Source organism: Ornithodoros turicata, chromosome 8 (assembly GCF_037126465.1).
Source record: "Ornithodoros turicata isolate Travis chromosome 8, ASM3712646v1, whole genome shotgun sequence".
Classification (NCBI taxonomy): Eukaryota; Metazoa; Arthropoda; class Arachnida; order Ixodida; family Argasidae; genus Ornithodoros; species Ornithodoros turicata.
Window position 1 is genome coordinate 39,298,003 of NC_088208.1, and position 19,929 is coordinate 39,317,931.

The 19,929-nt window shown below is 45.0% G+C and overlaps 1 protein-coding gene across 5 annotated transcripts in view; it reads left to right on the forward strand.

Annotated features, from left to right (window-relative positions):
- The window catches only part of LOC135367293 (5-hydroxytryptamine receptor 2B-like), a 248,934-nt gene that overhangs the window by 109,450 nt on the left and 119,555 nt on the right, over positions 1–19,929 (forward strand). For 4 of the 5 annotated variants that reach the window (XM_064600494.1, XM_064600495.1, XM_064600493.1 and 1 more), the window contains one exon: positions 15,847–15,921. The exons of the other annotated variant lie outside the window; for it this stretch is intronic. The gene's annotated coding sequence lies outside the window, so the exon portion shown is untranslated. The remainder of the gene's footprint in view (positions 1–15,846; positions 15,922–19,929) is intronic. 5 annotated transcript variants of the gene reach the window in all.

The window sequence follows — 19,929 nt, forward strand, 5'->3', positions numbered from 1 at the left end:
TCTGCACTTCTTCGGGTATAAATTACAACTGTTGTAATAAAAAATAAAAACGAAAAACACTGAAGATACCCTTTTAATGCATACAAGCTTTCGTGCAGTGGTCTGCACTTCTTCGGGTATAAATTACAACTGTTGTAATTGAACAGTTGTAATTTATACCTGAAGCAGTGCAGACCACTGCACGAAAGCTTGTATGCATTAAAAGGGTATCTTCGGTGTTTTTCGTTTTTATTTGTGTTACAAACCGCAAGCATAAATTGACTCTACCGCATCACCGCTCTGTTCTTAAAGTGCTAGTAAATGTGTGTTCTCCTCGCATGTACACCAGATTACACGAGTCTATGCAGTGAGCAAACTGGAGCGCCGTGACCGTGGAAATGTGCTCGAGAAAGGAACTAGTCTCGTGGCCGTGCAACCATATAAAATGTTTTACTTCTTCATTTCGCAAGCTCTTGCAGCGGATTGAATCTCAAAATCCGCGACCTTCCACAGCACCACTTGTAAGCCTTTTGTTTTCTTTTCTTTTTTTTTTCTTTTTTTTTGCTCCCATCTTTCTACCGCATTGTAGTTTTTCTCCAACATATACTGCGACGTCTTGTTTAAGGCCTGTTGTGACAACGTGTTCTAAAGAATATAAGTGTACGAAAAAAGTATATAACTGAGGAACACGAAATTGGGTATAGAATGGGATGAAAATGCATATTCGAAAGCGTACATGAATGTGCATTAAAACACACGTGGGTGTGCAACGGAATAATGCGAAACCCAATGGCTGCACGTAATACACGTGCTTTCTTAACGTATATTGGCATCGGTATTTCAATAATCAAACATATTCATAACCTCAATGGCCGAATTGGAGACAGATTTTTCGGGAAAAGTCTATCAAAGTGGGCGCAAGAAGTTCACAAAGACGGTTGCAGCTACTCAATCAATTAATGAACCAATTATCGTTTTATTTCGCAATTCGTCGCTCCATGAACATATTCATCGCCGTACGTAAGATGAAGCTGAAAAAAAAAAAAAGGCCGACAGCCAGATGTGAATAATATTGAACGGTAGAGAAAATACTACTGTGGGGAACACGAGACACATTACCAAACAACAGGTAATGCGTGACGTGACGACACAGCGTCAGCAACGGCGCCGATGAATTGTTAAGCCGCTCCCACGGCATGTTCCTGTAAAGCGTGCTTCACCTCTATTAAAGGCTTTATGTGGGAGAGCCAACCTTAGTTTTCTCCTTTTTTTTTTTGATTGCGTGTTAGCGCCGCGAAGCAACTGTGGCTATGAGCGACGTACAGATGTGGACAGACGGAGAGAGGACAGCAGGAAGGAGTGGGGACAGGGGGATTAGTATGCGTCCTGGGCCGACTTCAGGGGGAACTGTGCCGACATTCGTCTGGAAAGTCTTCCCAACCTTAGTTTCTAATCTGCGCATGACACAACATGGGTGCGTATTATTGGCTCAAGAAACTGCTATCGAGCTGCGTCTAAAAGGAATAATGTGTTCCAGGTGCAGTGAAGTGTGACGTGCTGCGCTCACCTGCAGGGCAGCAAGGACGGAATTTTGTTGCATTAGCTCGTGTGTCGCCGGTGCTTCTGCGTGCATAAAATACGCTCCCCCGATGGTTTCGGTTACTTTGTCATTTTTGTAGTATATATTTTACTAGATATGTATTATGTTATGCTAGATATATTCGTGTCGCGAACACGACAACCCGAGTAGAAAACACTCCACGTGAGGCATTATGTGTGCAGTTCAGCAGATGCACACTGCTGGACAACACGAAACGAACCAACACTAGTTAGAAGCTGGGCTACCTGGCTCTTCATTGCGACAGAGACAGAGAGCGACGTTACAGGAAGACGGCACAGGAATTACAGTTACAGCAGTCACAACAGTTACAGTCACAGCACAGTTACAGGAAAGAGCCCGTCCCGCGCTGTTTTTCTGTAACGTAGCTCTCGGTCTCTGTCGCAGTAGTAACACTAAATTGGAAACTAGATTATGTTTAATTATTTGTATTCCTGTTCCTAAATATATGAAATGGCAGGGTTTGGAAGAAAAACAGAAATACTTTAAATACTCAGTTTCATCGCTGAATCACGACATACAGCAAAGTTTGGTACGCTGAAAGACATCAATGTGCTCACTGTCTTCGTGTTGGTATATAGGGGAAAACACGGCACGATTTACATATTTGCTTATGCTTGACTTAAGTTGCCTTGGCTTTGCTTGAGAAAAAGGTGAACCGCTGGATAGCACGCAGAACTCGCAACGGTGTTCGTGGTGGCAACCGAAGTTCATTATGAAGCCATCACTTAATTATCCACTGTCATCGGCAACAGCGTGAAACAATGCCCTTGCTTTGCCTTCCACGACCACGACCAATTTATCAACCAATAGGGCGCATGGTTGTGACTGGTGTTGCGACATGGGTTCCGAGTCGACGTGGTAGCGAGCCGACACAGCCAGGGAAGGAAAACTATACAGGTTTATTTACAGTGACATGTTAGTATGTGAGTGAGCAATACAAAATGGCGCTCAGCGCTTCTAAAGGCTTGAACAAAGGAGCTACCGTTGACCATCGCTGGATAAGACACCGCGGCTTCCCAGAAATCCCTTGGAGCTGCGGATGCACTTAGACTGCGTCCCTTTCTTTCCAACTCGGGGTAGGCCTTTGTTCCTGCGTTGGTTCGGATGTGCTGATTCCTTCATGGGTATTAAAAGCGCCCGGCAGGTGCGCGTCCTTCTCGTCTTACCGAAGGTTCGAAGGACCTCTAAAGCATGGTTCACACTAGTGCGTTCTGCTGCGTGCGGAAGCGGGCGGGCGCTGGTTACCGTGGCAACGGATACGTGCGCGACCACCCGCAGCAGAACGCAAGGAGTTCGCCCGAGCTCAACTTTTCCGACGCACGCAGCAGCCCGCAAGCGGAGAACGAATCGCGAGGCCGCATCCCGAGCGTGCGCAGTAGGTTTCTCTCTGCGAGACTGTTTTCAACATGGCGGCCACCGGAGTGGAAGGCGCTGGCGGCGCTCATTGGCTTACGGTTTGGTGACGCACGCATTCGGACGCAGGTATGTGAACAGCGGAACGGATTGCTTACATCGCACGCATACGCACGCACGCAGCAGAACGCACTAGTGTGAACCATGCTTAACTTCTATTCCTTTCACCTTGGCTCTTTCGTAACACTTGTCAAGGCGGTTCGCTGTTTTTATTAACGCGTTTACACATTCACTCATATTCTAGAGAGTTCGTTTTGCGTCATTTGTCTGTTGTTGTCGTCGTCCGGCGTGCGACATTACGACATGGCGTGCGACATGACGATTTTGCCAAGACGCACGCCGAGACCGATCAGGGTGGAAAATCGGTGATGTTGCATGTGGTACTTGCTGGAGTGTCCGTGGTTGTCAGCAAAGCAGTATCTTCCTACATGAAAGAATATTGGAAATCCGTCGTGGAATATTCAGTGGTTGGCATTCCGGTACAAAGTCGGGGTTGACTAACGTACGGCCAGCACTGAAACGGTATTCGTATAAACCTCTACCCGAGAAACGTCATCATGACGTTGGTAGACACACCGAAAACAGATCGGAAGGGGGGAGCTGGGTTCCACGAGTGGTCAATTGTTCGCTGCCTCCTATTGAAAGAAAAGTCGGACCGAAGGCCGCGTCCCTTTCAGGGACCATCGTAATCCCCTCAAGACGGTGGCTTTCGGGCGCGACCTTGTTCGCCACTAGCTTTGAACGTAGTCTACCAAACTGGTGGCGCTGTCGAACATTATGGCGTCATTTGTTTACAAACAGGTAGAGGTCTATTGCTGGAGGGGTGGGAACAGGACTGGGAACAGGAGCAAGAAGCAGAAACAGGGAACAACCCAACAAGGCAACCAACATGGCAAATATACAATAATCATGGTAACAATCTAAGCGATATTGTAACAAGGCAATGACAAACAACGTGGCCAGCAACAAGGTAACAAGTTGTAGCAGAGTAGCGTGGAAAAAACGCGGACACGGAAGAGAACAAGGAATAATGTGTTTCGTCAAGATTTCAACATGGTACTCTACTACAAGTATGTTCCAACACGCCCAACGCCTCACCTTGCTGAAGGTAACAAGACAGGCATCACGGTATTTAGGCAAGCAATATTGCAACAAGACAAGCAATAGAAAAGAGTACTGTGCCGACTTCTAAGGGAACTGTGCCGACATACGTCTGAAAGCGTCTGAGGAAGACCCAGGAAAAACCCCAGGCGGCACAGCCGGCACCGGGAATCGAACCCGGGTACCTCCCAGTCTCGACGTGACATGGCAAACACGCTAACCATCCACACAGAAAACACATAACCCTTATGCTTGAACCATTCCTGGTCCTGCACAATCAGGGGGCGGTTACGACTACCCTCTTGAGCTTTCTTTGTACCATCGGCCTCCCGACCAGTCTCTAAGGGCCCTTTTCCGTGTGCTTTCTTTCTTTTTTCTTTCTTTTCTTTTTTCTTAAAGGCATAGCAAGCCGTCCTACGCCTGACTAACCTTTCCTCTCTTTCTTTTTTTTTTCAGTAAACATATTCCCTTTCCATTCCTGCTTTGATACTGGTTCTTGGAATTGAATATAACTTTGTAGAGCTGGTGCCTTTTCAAACGCCTGTTACAGTCTAAGCACTTGTAATGTACACGGAAGCTGGAACAAACAACTCTTCTGTTACCCCTAGTTTTGGAGGACTTAAAAGAAACACATGAGAAACCCGTGTTCGATACGTTGTACGTTTTGCTAGTTCTAGGAATTCACAACCCAAAAAAAGAACCACAAAAGAGAGAGAGAGAGAGAAAAAAAAAAATTCCTTAACGACAATATTTTTTTCATAGTTCTCTTCTCTCCCTGCGTCGCCGATTAGTCCCTATGGCCGCGATAACTTCGACGTGATTATTTTTGGCCATCCTCTAGTTTATAAAAGAAGAGTAATTAGGGCCTCGACATTAATTACCTTTGATATGGCCTCTCCTTTTTTAATTCTGTTTTAATGTCTTTTTTATTATGATTGTCAACTATAACCCCTGAAACGCCCCCGTAGATGGGGCTTCATGGTCACAAAATCGTTTTCATCTTATTCTCCTACCTCGTAATTTCAATCATAGCGTACACAGAGCCCTTACTGTTGTTACGGTGTTTTCACTTTTTTGTGCCTCTGGTATGTCAATTAGGCGACTTTATAGGCTGAGCGTAGTTGCTCTTGTTTCAGTAATGAGGTACCTGGATGGCGACATTAAAACTTTTTTTTTTGTGTGTGTAAGCTGTTTGGGAGCTAGGTCAGAGCGAGACGTAAAAGTGCAAAATTTGCGAAACTTAAAAAAAAAAAATTGTCACTAGAAAATAACAGGCGAGAAGGAAACTTGTAGAGAGCAGTGATGGCCGCTAACTACTTCTACAGTAGTTTAACTATAACTATTAACTACTTCGCGATGGAGTAGTTTAACTAGTAGTTCAACTTCTTTTCAGGGGAGATAGTTAAAACTACTTCTTTAGCTAGTGCAATGTATTTTAACTACATCTATAAGTACTTAACGTTGTCCATCAACACCAATCCCATTCTATAGTGTTCATGGACACCTAAATATGAATCACAAGCAGTGATAAAAGTGAAGATTTAGTACAAATGCACGGCACAATTGCTCTGCACCTCCGTTCCCATCAAACAAGTAGCTCAAGGTAAAAGTCGGAAGCACAATCGTGCCGTAAAGCTTGCGGTAAAATCGGAAGTAGTTGGTGCCTGCAGTAACCTAACTACTGTAGTTAACTACTCGAAATAGTAGTTTAACTAGTAGTTGCCACTACATTTCTGCAAGTAGTTGATAACTACTTTTTAACTACAATGAGGTAGTTTAACTAGTAGTTTAACTACATGTAGTTAACTACTGGTCATCACTGGCAGACAGCTGTTCAAATACGTGCCACCAACTATCGGTTCCTGTTGATCGCCATTGGGTCAGCTTCCTGGGTCTACCATTCTGTGCCTGAATCTAAAAAGTATGAGATGAAAAAATAGCGCCTTTTGTTCCGTGTAGAAAAGTAAAAGTAGAAAGTGTTTTTTTTTTTTTCAGGCAAGACCATGGCTACGTGATCTTGGATTAAAAAGCCGATATTACTTTGAATTTCTTACAACTTAAAAGCAAAATAGAGTGTGCGGTGACTTCTTTCAAATGAGAGAAGAAAAAAAGGAAGCCAGCATCTCATTTTAAACGGAGTACAAGCCGAGCTTCCGTTTATTTCCTGCATTAAAAAGTCAACGATGAAAAAAAAAAGTTAGAAATTATAAAGTATGCCGTATGTTTGGAGTTGTGCACAGCTGTTGTGACAACCTACAGAAAAACTTTTTTGAGATTGCAGTCGACGGAATGATAGAACAGGCGCATCTCAGTCAGAGCTGACAAAATACAAAAGTAAAGAGGCAATTTTAAAAATAGAAATTCCTGAAGTATAATTTCATAAATATCTGGACACATAGGAATAAATTCTCGGTTAGATTCGGGCCACGCTCGTAGCTGTCGAAAATCCTGTGCGCAATAAAAAAGAAATAAAGGAACAAAAACAGATTATTCGTGGTCTGGGTACCTCCTGCGTACTTGGTGGGTACCTCTTGAGGAGGTTACTATAGGGGATAAACGAACGTGAGTAACGAAATTGTGGGTAACCTCTAATGACACGGTGCTCTGAAAGGAAACCGTGTTTGAAATGAACGACCCCCAGCCTCATCAGAGTTTAACGACGTCATCCGCATAATAGGGCGATAATGAAAGGACGCCGTTAAAATGTTTCTCTGTTTTCTAAAAGCGAGGCCACCGCTAGATGGCTTAGTAGACGGGTGAAGGACCTCTTTAGTAAATTCACCAATTGGTTTCTTACTTGCTTTTTCCCCCATGAAAACACTTTTCGTAAAGCACCTAAATGGCGCTGTAGCGAGCAGCGAAGTAAAGCACTGATAGACGTAAAGTAGATGTTGCACTCTATTCTGTCCAGAGACTGACAGTTTCATTCTTTGACCAATTTTGCTTTCTGAATAAATTAGTAGGTATATACTGACCTTCTGACCGTACACAGTAAATAGTTTTACACTTTTCACCGTGGAAAAGGAATGTTCTTGAAAATAAACACATCTATTTTTATTACGCAGGCTGTGTTGAAACGTTTAATATTGGAAAAGCTGCTTGCAAAACGCCCACATGAAACAGCGGTTTAAATAAAATACGCACCTCCGAAACTATGTTTTCTGAAGAATATGCCCTTTGAAATGGTGCTTTTTGCAGAATACATCATTTTGTAAGAGCGTTTTCTGGAGGGCCCGTTTGCATGGGGTGAAACTTCCACCGCAAAAGTGCGGCATTCGACAAGATATTTACACGCGAAAGGTACAAAAAATGCCCCGCACCACACCTGGTTACGCTGGTTACACCACGGCGTCCGGGATGCCAGAAGACGTGGACAACGCCACGTGAGACGCGCTGTGCAGACACTGAGCGACCAGGGGCAACACCACCTAGATACAGAAAGCCTGCTTAATCGTCGACGTGACGTAACAACTAAGAGTCATCCAATCGGGATCGTGCTTTCAGCGGCCGTAGCCAATCACGAACGTGCTTTCAGCGGTCGGAGCCAAGAGGACGAACCACCGTCGGCTGCGAGTAGGGACTGAACGTCCCCGCGTACTAAATGAAAAAAAAAAAAAAAACACACACACACACATTAAAATAAAGCGCAAAATCGTCCCATATCTTTCTCAAGACTGATTTGCTGAAAAGCGTGTTGCAATTTCTGTCTGCAGATTCAAGTCTACAGGGTCTAAGTTAGGTGCAATCATTTGCGTGTCCTTGAATTTGCAGAGCGACGAATCGCAGTAGCGACGAATTCTGACCTTATATGTCCACGTTGCGGAGGAGAGAGAGGAGGCAATAAGCAGGCCTTTTGTATCTAGGTGGCGTTGTCAGGGTCATGGGCGAGTGGGTACCTCGTTGGTGGTAGCCGAGTTCGCACTAGACGACTGGGAAGTGGTGAGTTCGAGCCCTACTACAGGCTGCGCTCTCTGAGGTGTGCTTCTGGCCGATTTTCCAGACGAATGATGTCGGCACAGTTCCTCTGGAAGTCTGCCCAGGACGCATACTAACCCCCATGTCCCCCACTCTTTCCTGCTTCCTGCTGCCCTCTCTCCATCTGTCCAAGCCTGTGCGCTGCTCGTGGCCACAGTTGATTCGCGGCGCTAGCACAGAATCAAAAAGTAGCGCACATTAGGTAGTTTTAGCACATCGGAAGCGTTCTACGAAATCTACCTAATGTGTGCTTCATACGCAATTACAATACACCATTTAGTAAGGGTGTTTTACGGCGCACCCTTCTGTCTGGATTGAACTTGTCCCACGAAGGGTGTGTGTGTGTCATTTACACGAGAGAGGTGTAAAAGTTACTCTGTATGCAGCGTTACTGCTACTGACGGAGACACCTTTTAGAGTCACATCTCCTAAAAGGCCTGCCTCGTGTTGTTCCGTTCGTTGCATCGGCATCTGTTCTGTGTCGCGACTTTTCTCTCTCTCTCTCTTCTCTAGTATGCATGCACCAACTGACTCAAGTTAATAGTCTGGTGGAAGATAATAGTTTTCAAACAAAAGTATCACGTGTTATGTTTTTCATCCTATCCGCTTTAAAACTGTAGAACTGTAGGAAGCGCCACCGCAGACTGCACGTGATCACGCTATAGACGAAAACAAAAAAGGCACTATACATGTCTAGTGCAAATCGCATACGGTCAAGACCCACACATGCGTGCACTGTCCACATAACGACCGACTCACAACGCCCCAGTCAGATGTGGGTTGTAAAAAGAAGCAAAAGAAACAAAAAAAAACGTACTTTTCCGTTCTTGTCAGAAGCCATAATTTGCTCTGTGTTCAGCCTCGCTGAATCGTCCAATTTTCCGCTTGGCGTATTGCCTGTACTGCCTGTGGAGGCAATGTGCCGTGCTTTGAAGACTCTTGTGGGTACCACAGCAGTTGGCAACACTGCAGCGAAAGGTCATTGTCTGGGATTTACTCTCTCACAACGTCGTGTGACACAACCAGTGTTTTTTTTTTTTTTTGTATCTTGGAGGTCATCCGGGAACATGACCATGTTGGAGTTAAGTTTTGAGGATATAGAGAGAAAATAGAAAGAAATGTAGAAAATGCGGATGCTTCCGTGGTATCATTTTTTCGCTGTGGCGTAGCAGGCATTCCTACCTAGCGCTTTTCCCGTCCACAAAACCGATTCTACGTCGACGAAGGGTCTCGTAGCTCTGTGCAACGTCCATGGCCCCGCTTGTTATGAACCAGGAACCCAGCTGCTTGGCTGAGTGATCACTCCTTTGCGGTTGGTCGAAGGTCGTGATAAGTGGTGAGCTCGAATCTTATACCACTGGCTGCGCTGTCTGATGGTTTCCCTCGGTTTTCTGGCAGACTTTTCGGAAAAATGTTGGAACAATACCCACAATGAAGTCGGCCCTGGAGGCGTGCTTAACCCACTTCCCCCTCCTTTCTGCTGTTGTCCTCTCTCCACGTCCGTACGCCGCTTATAGCCACAGTTGGTTCGCGGTGCTAGCACACAACTAAAAAAAAAAAGAAACACCGCAAACGCTTCTAATGACATCACTTTCTCTGTGGCAATGCAAGCAGTGATCGGTGCCGCTTTTCACGAAATCAATCTCCCCGAAAGAACGTGATCTTGTTTAAATTAGCTCTCATAACTGTCCGGACATTCCAGCTGTGACTGCTCATGACAATGAGCGTCCAAGGTGTATTATGGAAGAAGTCGTGGAAGAGCTCGATATCGCCCAATCCTGGCGTCACTCGCATCGGATTTCCTCACACTCTGAGCTGTCTTAGGCAACCGTGCTATGCGATTGCGTCTTCTAGAACGCAGAGCTACACGAGAGGACCACAGAGGTAACATAGTTAGGACTGTCCGCCCTATCATGAAGTGCAATTGCAATGTGCGTTATATGAATGGAATATCTTTTTTGCGACGTGGGGGAAGGGGATTACGTTGTCTAAGCCTCCGGTTCAGAAAGTGGCGTATTATACGTATAGTGTACACGTATCGATAAAGCATGGATATAGGAAAGTAACAGTAGTGGAACCGTTGCGTCACTTGCGTGGGCACTTCTAAAAGGTTATTAGTGACGTCACATGTTTGCGAAGCTCGGAGTAAATGGAAGTTTTCAGACTTGTACGATCCCTTCCATTTGATATGGAAGCAGTAGAATATTTGCTCGACTTATTTCGGCGCTGGTACTAGAGCGAAGGCTCATCATAATCCGTTTCCGTTTCTTAGATGAGCCCCCGACATTTCTGAGACAGAATGCAGCTTGTGAGACTATTTTTTCGTTTCCTTTCTTTTTTTGTGTGTGTGACGGTATGATTTAGCGCAGGAGAATCAAGCAACCGTGGTTGCTGGGATCGTGGGCTTTAGGGCGAATGCGAGGAAACATCAGTGACGGGAACCAATGGAACGTTCACATCTAAACTGAAAAAGGGCTTAGCCAAAAAGGATGGAGGGCGGATGAACGGAGGATGAGAGTGTTAGAGGGAAAAAAAGAAGCACTGTAGAGTGTTCTAGAATACACATACTGTTATTTTCTTTAAAAAGGGGTTGCGACAGGTCATCTCAGGTCTTCCCAGATAAACGTGAGAGACGGTGCTTTGCATCGGTGTGAATCTGCATTGAAAGTTTCACAGCGAAGAGGGTAATAGAAACGGAGAAAATGGGCACCGCGGATACCGAAACTCAGGCGGCTCTGACATTTAAGACCCCACCGCCGCCAGTGAGGCAGCGCAAGAGAAGTCACGTGCTTAAGGCTGCCAATGGGAATGGACACGTCTGCGCTTTGCACGGGAGCGCGTTCGAGGGCTTGTATCTCGCTAAGCACGACACATAGAAGAATAATTCTTTTTTCCTCGGTATTCTGGCTTGCAATACAATGCGTCCATGATGTAATCAACCACACATACGAAAGTGTTTCAACCCCTTTAAACCACCTTTAATATCATGTCCAAGGTGAGTGGGAGACCATGGGAGACTGTACTGGCCTCCTGTACTGTCCTGGATTATTCACATGATCTGACGGGTACGAATCTCCTACGGGAGGAGCTGTTCTTCGGTATGTAGGCTAGGGATAAAATGGAGCATATCTTCGCATCTTTATGGATATAGGTTCTCTGTACGATGACATCACACGCACCTTTTCACTTCTCTCACCATAATACTCACCCCTCATCTCTCTGCACTTACACGTATAATATCCGGCTCTTTGCCTGGCTAAGCTCTCCTTTTCCTCCTGTTCTTTATCAATAAACATATCCTCCCCCCATTCTCTCGCTTCAACACCGAGCAATCAACCTCTTCCTCTCTGACGTGCTTCTCGGCTCCAAAACAGCATTTATCACCGGCAGCTGTGTCCCACCTTTTCTGTGTCCCTCAACAAGAAACCGAGGCGCCTTTAAAAGGAAAATATTTTACTCGCTCATAGCCGCCTACCGCCTCCTTCATTATTTCACATATCCTCCGCTTGCAGCGATGTGGGTACTGTCTCGCTTCATGAAATTAAAAAAATATATATATATTTAATTTCTCCTGACGACATGGTGTTTCTGTTGCTTGGTTTTGGTGTTTTACTGGACGTAGACAGTGGAGAGTCTTGCAGACCCCAGTGGAAATCACATTTGTACCGTCACGACATACAACCCTGATGATTATCTCTCAGACCCGAAATTATGAGTGACGTACGTGGTCGTCCCAGAGAAGCGGCGTAGCCCTGTGGAAGCAGCCTCAGCTCGTAGGTGGCAGTCGGGCCCGGTATGACACTGAAGATTGGAAGGTGGTGGTTTCCTGTGCGAGGTTTTCTCAAGGTTTTCCTGTGGGATGTCTAGACGAATGTCGGCCAACTATACTAACCCCCCCTCCCCCCCCAGCCTCCACTCCATCTATATGTTCATCCGTCATAAACATAGTTGGTCCGGTTTCTCCACATACTAGTCTACTGCTGTGTGTTTAGGCTGATCTCAATGTTGCAAAACTTTCTAAAATATGGCTCCTCCCGCGTTCTTTTGGAAGCAGGCGCGATAATTCGCAGAGTTCTCGGGGCATTAGTCGGGCGTTTGCAGCTCTGGATCCATTCTGTAATCTACCGGATTAGTCTAGCAAATGTTACTCATTTCGATCGCATCGTAAAAATAAGAGACTGGGCTTGGCCCACAGACTGATAGCCATTTGTCTGAAGCTTTATTGGATATATGTATATATATATATGTTTATAAGTCCCAAACGTCGCCACACCAGCATTGGACAGCTGTTTCGGCCTTATTGGGCCTTCATCAGCAATGCGTAGGTGGGCGACGTTTGAGCGAGTGGCGGCCGAAGGTCACGTGGAACGTCATGTCCTCCCGTCAGGGTGAGTAACTCACCTCTGAAAGCCCAGTGCGAAGCCAGTAAAGTATTAAGTGAGTATTAATTTAAGTATTAATTTTTTTTGTAATGTAATGTAAGCGTTATGGTCACGAAGAAACAAAATGAAAAATCAAGCAAGATCTCGCCCCATGCATTTTCAATGACCAATTTCGCACAAACACCGCCATTTTTTTTTCTTGTGTCCGCTTCACGTTCATATCACTTCACACAGACGGCGCTGCCTACAGCGATGTGACATGCCCATGCTAATCCTCTAATCCTCTTCTTCTGTGCGTTGACGCTACCTGTGTGCGGTAAAATGAAAATGAAGCGCACACAGGGGAAAACGGCGGCTTTTGAGTGAGATGGGCCATACAAAATGCATGGAATTAGATTTTGCTTGATTTTTAATTCTTCTTCTACAGGACCGTAATGCTCCCAAAAAATCCAACAAAACGTCAGACAAATGGCTACCAGTCTGCAAAGTTTGGGGTGCAGTTGTTGTTGGGGTGGGACAAACTATAGTTTGGGGTGCAGTTGTTGTTGGTGTGGGACAAACTATTATGGGACAACTTCTATTTCTACGATGCGATCGGTATTTGCCCCTGGCTAGTGAACCTTGTGTGTTTCCAATAAATATTCAGAGCTCGTTTCAGTTTCGTCCGTCAGTGTTGCCTCCTCCATTGCTGATAAACAGGATCACAATGAGACGGACTTTTGTACATGTCATACCATGGGAACAGTCCTATCCGCGAACAATTGCTATCATTTTCTAGGGTGTGCTTGCGTGACGTGGCTGGAGCGCAGCGCCAGATCGGATTTGCTGCCATGTCGCAGATCCTAACATTTCTCTGCCTCGCCTTCATCGCATTCACTGTTCATTTTTCCAGGCTGTACTGTGCGAATATTATTCTAATGGCATTCCTCTAATAATCAATATTTTGACGTTAGTAGTCTTCTAAGTGGCAGAAAGCGTAAACCGAAGTACACTTTGCCGGTACCTGCATAACGGCCGTGGTCGCGCCTTTTCGATGCTGCTGCCATCTAGAGGGGGTAAATGAGTGCGCAAAATCCTCCTATTTTATTGAACTGACGAAAGAACACAGCTCACTCCGTACAGTGTAGACGAATCTCCTCGCGAAGTCAGTAAGCAAAGAGCCATATAAGGCATTAACATGGTCTCGTTCTTAATCAATGAGACACACAGGGGCAGATGTGCCCGGAGCCAATTCTATGGAGCCGATTTGCCCAGAGCCCCCGGCTCGATCGTTACGAACATCAAGGACACTCGATAACTTTTCATCTTGTTCTTTTCTTACGTAGTGCTTGTTGAAGTCCCTGCCTTGTTTGTCCCCGCACTTGCTCTTGGTGCTCCTGGCGAAACTAATGTGCTCCAACATCTGTTCTTGGCGTAAGGAGGCATGGTCCGCCTCGCCTTTTTCCTGCAACAAACATGCGGGTTGGAACGAGCGGACAGGTGAAATGTGTTTGTTCGCCTAACTTTGTTCCGTGGAGCGCAGGTGCGGAGAGCATTTGTCTGGGCGGTTCCTTCTGATATGGATGACGGCAGCCCACAGTGTATAGGGTGGCCGCTCAGTGGAAGTGTTGTAAGCTATATTATTCGCCACGGTTCTCCGTGTGGGTGGGACGAAGATATATTGTACGGTTGGGAAGCGTGCCTTTGTTGGGCTCCTAACTCGTTTATGTGGTTTACTGAGAGGAAAGTTGGTAGTTGTTGGCAGGTGGCTGAGAGTGTTCGTTACGGATGAGATATAGTGGGTCTCTCATTTGTGAAGTAAAAGCGTGTGGGGACAGGTGAGATCGGAAAGAAAAGACGATTGCGGTATAAGAGCGAAAGAGGGAAAGTCTAGAAGAAATGTAGATATTTAAGTGTATTCCATAGAATAGATATCTAATCCCAGATATAGAATTTTCTAGGTAATCTCTAGAGAATCTAGATATGCAAACTGACTCGCTAAACAACCGCCTGTTTGTCTAATGTATTCTTGTTGTTTGAGGAAAATTTAATATAACGCGGTATTAACGTGCACACAAGGGTGCCAACGAGAGAGCAAAACCAGGATGAATAAAACGACTATAGGAACAGTTCAGTACGAATAAGACTATGAACAGTTCAGTATGAATAAGACTATGAACAGTTCAGTATGAATAAGACTATGAACAGTTTAGTATGAATAAGACTATGAACAGTTCAGTATGAATAAGACTACGTACAGTTCAGGATATGTAACCTGTAATATGTAAAGTGCAATGGCAAAACATTCAGCCGAATATTTACAGCAAACCTAACACCTACGAAGAGTCCAGGCCAATACAAAAATCAGACTGTATACAGTTCAGGACATGCAACCTCTCCGCGAGCGAAATACAACAGCAAAACTGTCAGCCAAGTATTTACAACAAAAGAACAACAGGAGGGTACCCAAGCAGCACAATGTACTGAGTGTCGAGTGCAATAGGGGTGGACGGGTGGGTGGAAGGCCTTGAACAGACTCCTGAAACTAAAGAACATTGATAAGACACATACCGTCCACCCCTATTGCACTGGACTTTCGGTACATTCTGCTGCTTGGGTACCATATGTACAACAGCAAGACCCCCCCCCCCCCCCCGAAGTATGTGCAACAAAACCGCAACAGTACAATACAGTACGTACAGCAAAGTAACGATTTTCCAACAAACACATCTTATGAGGTACAATATGTATACAGTTAGGCAGGAGCGCCTGCCATGATGACACGTCCATCATCGACACGAACACCACAGCCGCTCGAAGGTGACCTGTCCCAACGTAAACAAGTCCCGCAGCAGGATGTTGACAAAGTTAACGCGCAACCGGTGCAGCAATAATAATAACGGGGAATTTACAATGAGAAAAATGACACTCGAAAAAAAATAGTAACGAACGTGAAAAAACGAGAACACAGTTCAACGTCACAACAACAACACAACAACACTCTTCTTCGTGTTTGTCTACGTGTGCCGTGTCTCTCGGTTATTCGTTTTTTTAAACACAATTTATTAAGGGATAAACCATGACGCTGCGACGTTCGACATGAGCTTTGTAAATAGTTGACCCTTTAGCAAGCTACCAAGAGCTATTTTTTTTTTCTTTTTCCTCTTTTTCTTTTTCTGTCTTCTTTTTTTCTTTTTTTCTTTTTCAGTTGCCTTACTACTCTTGTCCAAATCACGTTTGTTTCGTGATTCGATCGTGATTTCATCTTTCAACATATATTGTCTATGGTATAAATACTTTAAGCGCAATGAATACCTTGTGTGTAAACGTGATACGTGTGCACTATAGGCGTTGCAGTTGGGATTGATTGTAATCGTACCAATCGCTCTGTTGCAGGGTTCCTATTTGAGAAACATAGTTATCCTGCTGGAGAAGATGGGATATTCCCTACAGCTTCTCTAGACATCACTGGTAAGTGTTTAACTTACTATCGGTCCTATCGAAAAGTGCGTGAAACTACCACGAAATACGACCGGTACTATTGAACTGAAAATGCAACTACGAGGGGCACCTGCGGTGGCGGAATAGCGAAATTAGTAAGACTAACAAACGATGCGGAATACTATGGAAAAGGAAATACAGCTGGTGAGCTATACCGGAGCAACTACTGAAGGACAAATGCAAATAATTTACGATAAGCGAGGTACTCTTGACGTACTGCTCCCTACAAGACAGGACTTATCGTTGGTCGTGGTTGAAGCTCGATGTATTGTCCCTCTGTATTGTCCCCCTGCTTTACAACCAGATTAGTAGTCTTTTGCTTCCCTTCAGTATTGTACCGTGCCGTTTGTAGAAATGCGGTCTGCATACCAGAGATTTATTTATTTGAACATACTGGTGCCTCACTCAAGGCTATTGCGCGAGTGAGTAAAAAAGCTGACTTGAAGACATCTCGCGAACAATGCCACTCGGTAATGCAACGTAGGAAAAAATACTTAAAACAGTCTACTCGACATCCATACTCTACAATGTCGAGCCTCTGCGCACTTCTTAAAGAGGAAGCACCAGCAAACGTAAGATCTTCATCGGTGTGTGTGGACAGTGTGTGTGAGTGACCTACTTGCCTGTCTTTGTCACTCATTGGCGATCCTATTCCTATGGTGGCGATTGTTTGCCACCTGACGTCGCCCCTAGCCGTTTTACCGCAATTTTACGAGCGAATTAAAAATATTTAGCGTTCGCTGTCACGTGCATAACTTGTTGTGCTGGATTTACGAGCAACAAGCTGTTAAATTACGCCGCCAGCATAACCGGTTCGTCTGCGCTGCTTTACGGTACCTTTAAACATGTCTGTACGCACGTGATTATCTTTCGATGATTATGCATCCAATGTATGACTGAGCCCCAAAAGAACCGGCGTGCCGGTTGACGTGCGGAATCCAGCGTCGACGACGCAATGAGTTTCGACTGGCGGTCCAATGCACAGAGTGGAAAATCCCGACGTGATCATTGGAGCGTGGAAATGCGTGGGGACAGATATAAATCGCTTCCGGGTCGATAGTTCACGGTGCCCGCTCATGGCTTGGACTCGCACCGTGTCTAGCCATACCTTGATTAAAATCATCGCAGTATGAATTTGTGTCCCGGCGCAATGCATTTCGGCGTAAACTTAGGAGAGGCATGTTCGTTAGGTTTGAAGCTATGCGGTAAAGCGCAAATGAAAACTACAAAAATGCAGTTGAGTGATTCCACGTGTTATTTAAAGTCACTGTGAAACGACATATTTCGATAATGATCTCAGTCGGGTATTTGTACTTTAATTTTTTTTTTTGCGCGCGCGACGTTGCTGTGTGCGCCGTGACGTCCGGTGAATTGGATTGAATTTGAAACGCCGCCTTCTGCGTTTATCCCCTTTGATACAGTACAAGTTCAACCAGACACGTACAAAGTACTGCGCAAAAGTATTTAAAAATAAGGTGCTATATACTCCACGTAAAAAGTATTTAAAATAGAGTTCAAACTACTCAAAACTGGAAGTAATTTGAGTAGAGTACTAACTACTCAGAGAAGTATTTAAGATACTACTTAAAGTACTTTAGTATTAGCAGTAAGTGAAACGCGTGTTCTGAACGCGGCCGTACAAATGCAAGGAATCAACTTCATCCGCCATACTCAAGCATATTGTTTGATGAACTTTTGTGAACTAAACTAAACTTTGGTGATAAACTGAAAAATGTTTTAAATACTTCAGAAATACTCGTCGCAAAAAGTATTGAGTAAAGTACAAAAATACCGGAAGAAGTATTTAAAATACTGTATTTTGAGTACGTACTCAAGATACGTGCAAGTCTGAGTAACAACAAAACGAAAAAATAACAGTGCAGTATAAGAATGTGCTCATTATACACTTAAAATACATTTGAGATAATTTTTATACTTCACTTTAAAAACGTCCGAGACTGTACTGCTGGTGAAGACCATTTTTGCTTGGCACTTCCTGCCATGTACTTGTGGGATAACCTAGGCACGAGAACCAGCGGATAACAAAAAGAATAATGAAGTCTCTGGCGACAGACGCCTCCTTTCTTACTTCACAAGTTCCTACATCAATATTACTTCAAATGATATGCGCTCGATAAAAAAAATCTCACTGAATCCAATTACAACGCCGTGTATAGACGTGCATTGTGTAAGAGTCCCGAAGGAACCTGTACAGCAAAGCACAGTTCCTAAGCTAAACATAGCATCATTTGGAATCGTAACCCATTTACGTCCGAACGTGATATCACTACCGTAACGGCAGCACGTTCCATAACGGCGCACTACGCACTGCGTGATAATAAATAGATGTCTTTAGAATATTTCCCTCCGCAATGACATTTAGAGCCACACAACGGGCGCATACATGTACATTTATATTTAGATACATGACGTTTCCCAAAAATTTTTAATCTAACGCGCGCATTGAGAAAGTGGCGCCCTGCATGCGATATGCGCTCTATACATAATAACATCGCTGATTTAAAACTCCCGTTGTTTGGAGCCTCGCGGCTCCATTTCTCTGAGCGGCCTGTCTCTTCAAGATGCTACTCGCGTCTGGATATTCGGGATGGGAAAATGGGCGTCTGTTTCCATAAACGTATAGCGAAGATTAGCGGGAAAGATTCACGGGCAGTGGGTGTCAGGAGCTAGGCCGAAGCTCTGGTATTAGGCGGATGAAGCAGGCGAAAGCGGAGAAAAGTTTCAAAGTGGAGGCAGCTGCTATACTGTGAGATGCGGGCCTTCTTTATAGAAGCAGGAACTCCCGAGAGAAGGCTGTCGTCTGCTACAGGCACGGGAATGCTGCTGTGTTTCGCTTACTCGCCCGTCAGGGCATTAGGCGGTAGATAGAGTCTGTCCGCTTATTATGGGGTAATGTAGTAGTTCCATACTCCGTTCTTGAGTTTAATAAATTTTCCTTTAACGGATGCGTTGCGTTGCGTCGCGTCGCGTCGCATCGCATTGCATTGTATTGCGTTGCGTTGCGGATGGCTCCAGAATTTGGCGAAGTCTGAGCGGTTGCTGATCAGCTCATTGTATACCTCAATTGTGTGCTCAATGCAATGCAATGCGTTGCAATGCGTTGCATTGCATGGCATTGCGGATGTTTCCAGAATTTGGCGAAGTCTGAGCGGTTGCTGATCAGCTCATTGTATATCGATCTTCAGGTTCTCGCACTCTCTCCAAGAACGATCACAACTCATAAAAGTGGTTTGCAAGCCGACCTACATATCTGACGTCGGACAGAATTCCGAGCTTTGAGGGGTAAATATTACATTTAACTAAATCTAATGAAAAATGGCTGCAAATGGAGCTGAAATGAAATAACCGTGCAGGTGACTTGAATTGAAGACACTACTGAGGCTATTTTCGTGTACAACGCATAATCCTAACCTAATGCCCTAGACTAGGAAGAAAATGATGCAGCAGAGAGAAAAGCCTTTCCGAGCAAGACTGTTTGGGTTACCAAGAGTTGGGTTGACCAACCAGGACGTCAACGTAAGTGGCGCCACGTTCTTGCTTTCGTCGGGCCTCCGAAATTTGACAAAAACTCGGAAGTACAGTTGTCATAGTGTCCGGTGACCAGGGATGCCCGAAAGCTAAAGTGAGATCAGAGGAAAAGTATCGCCACAGCAGAATGTTCACCGCAGTTATTTTTAACTCGACTTTGCTGTCGTTCTCCGTTTCGCCAGACGCCCCCGTCTGACAAGACGTAGCTCCGAAGCTCTCGCTTTTGACGAGATCTCCCTGCGGAGCGTCGCGCGGGCGGAGCTGGTTTAGCGGAGGCGGTATGCACGCGGTTCCACGCGTCTCTATACCGCATGCGAGTGTTACCCCACAGACGGAAATCCTTAGTTGTCTGTGGCAGCAGGATTTTTCCTTCGGATGATTCCGTTCACAATTCATTTCGCTGGAGAACTAAATCTCTCACAAAGCCTG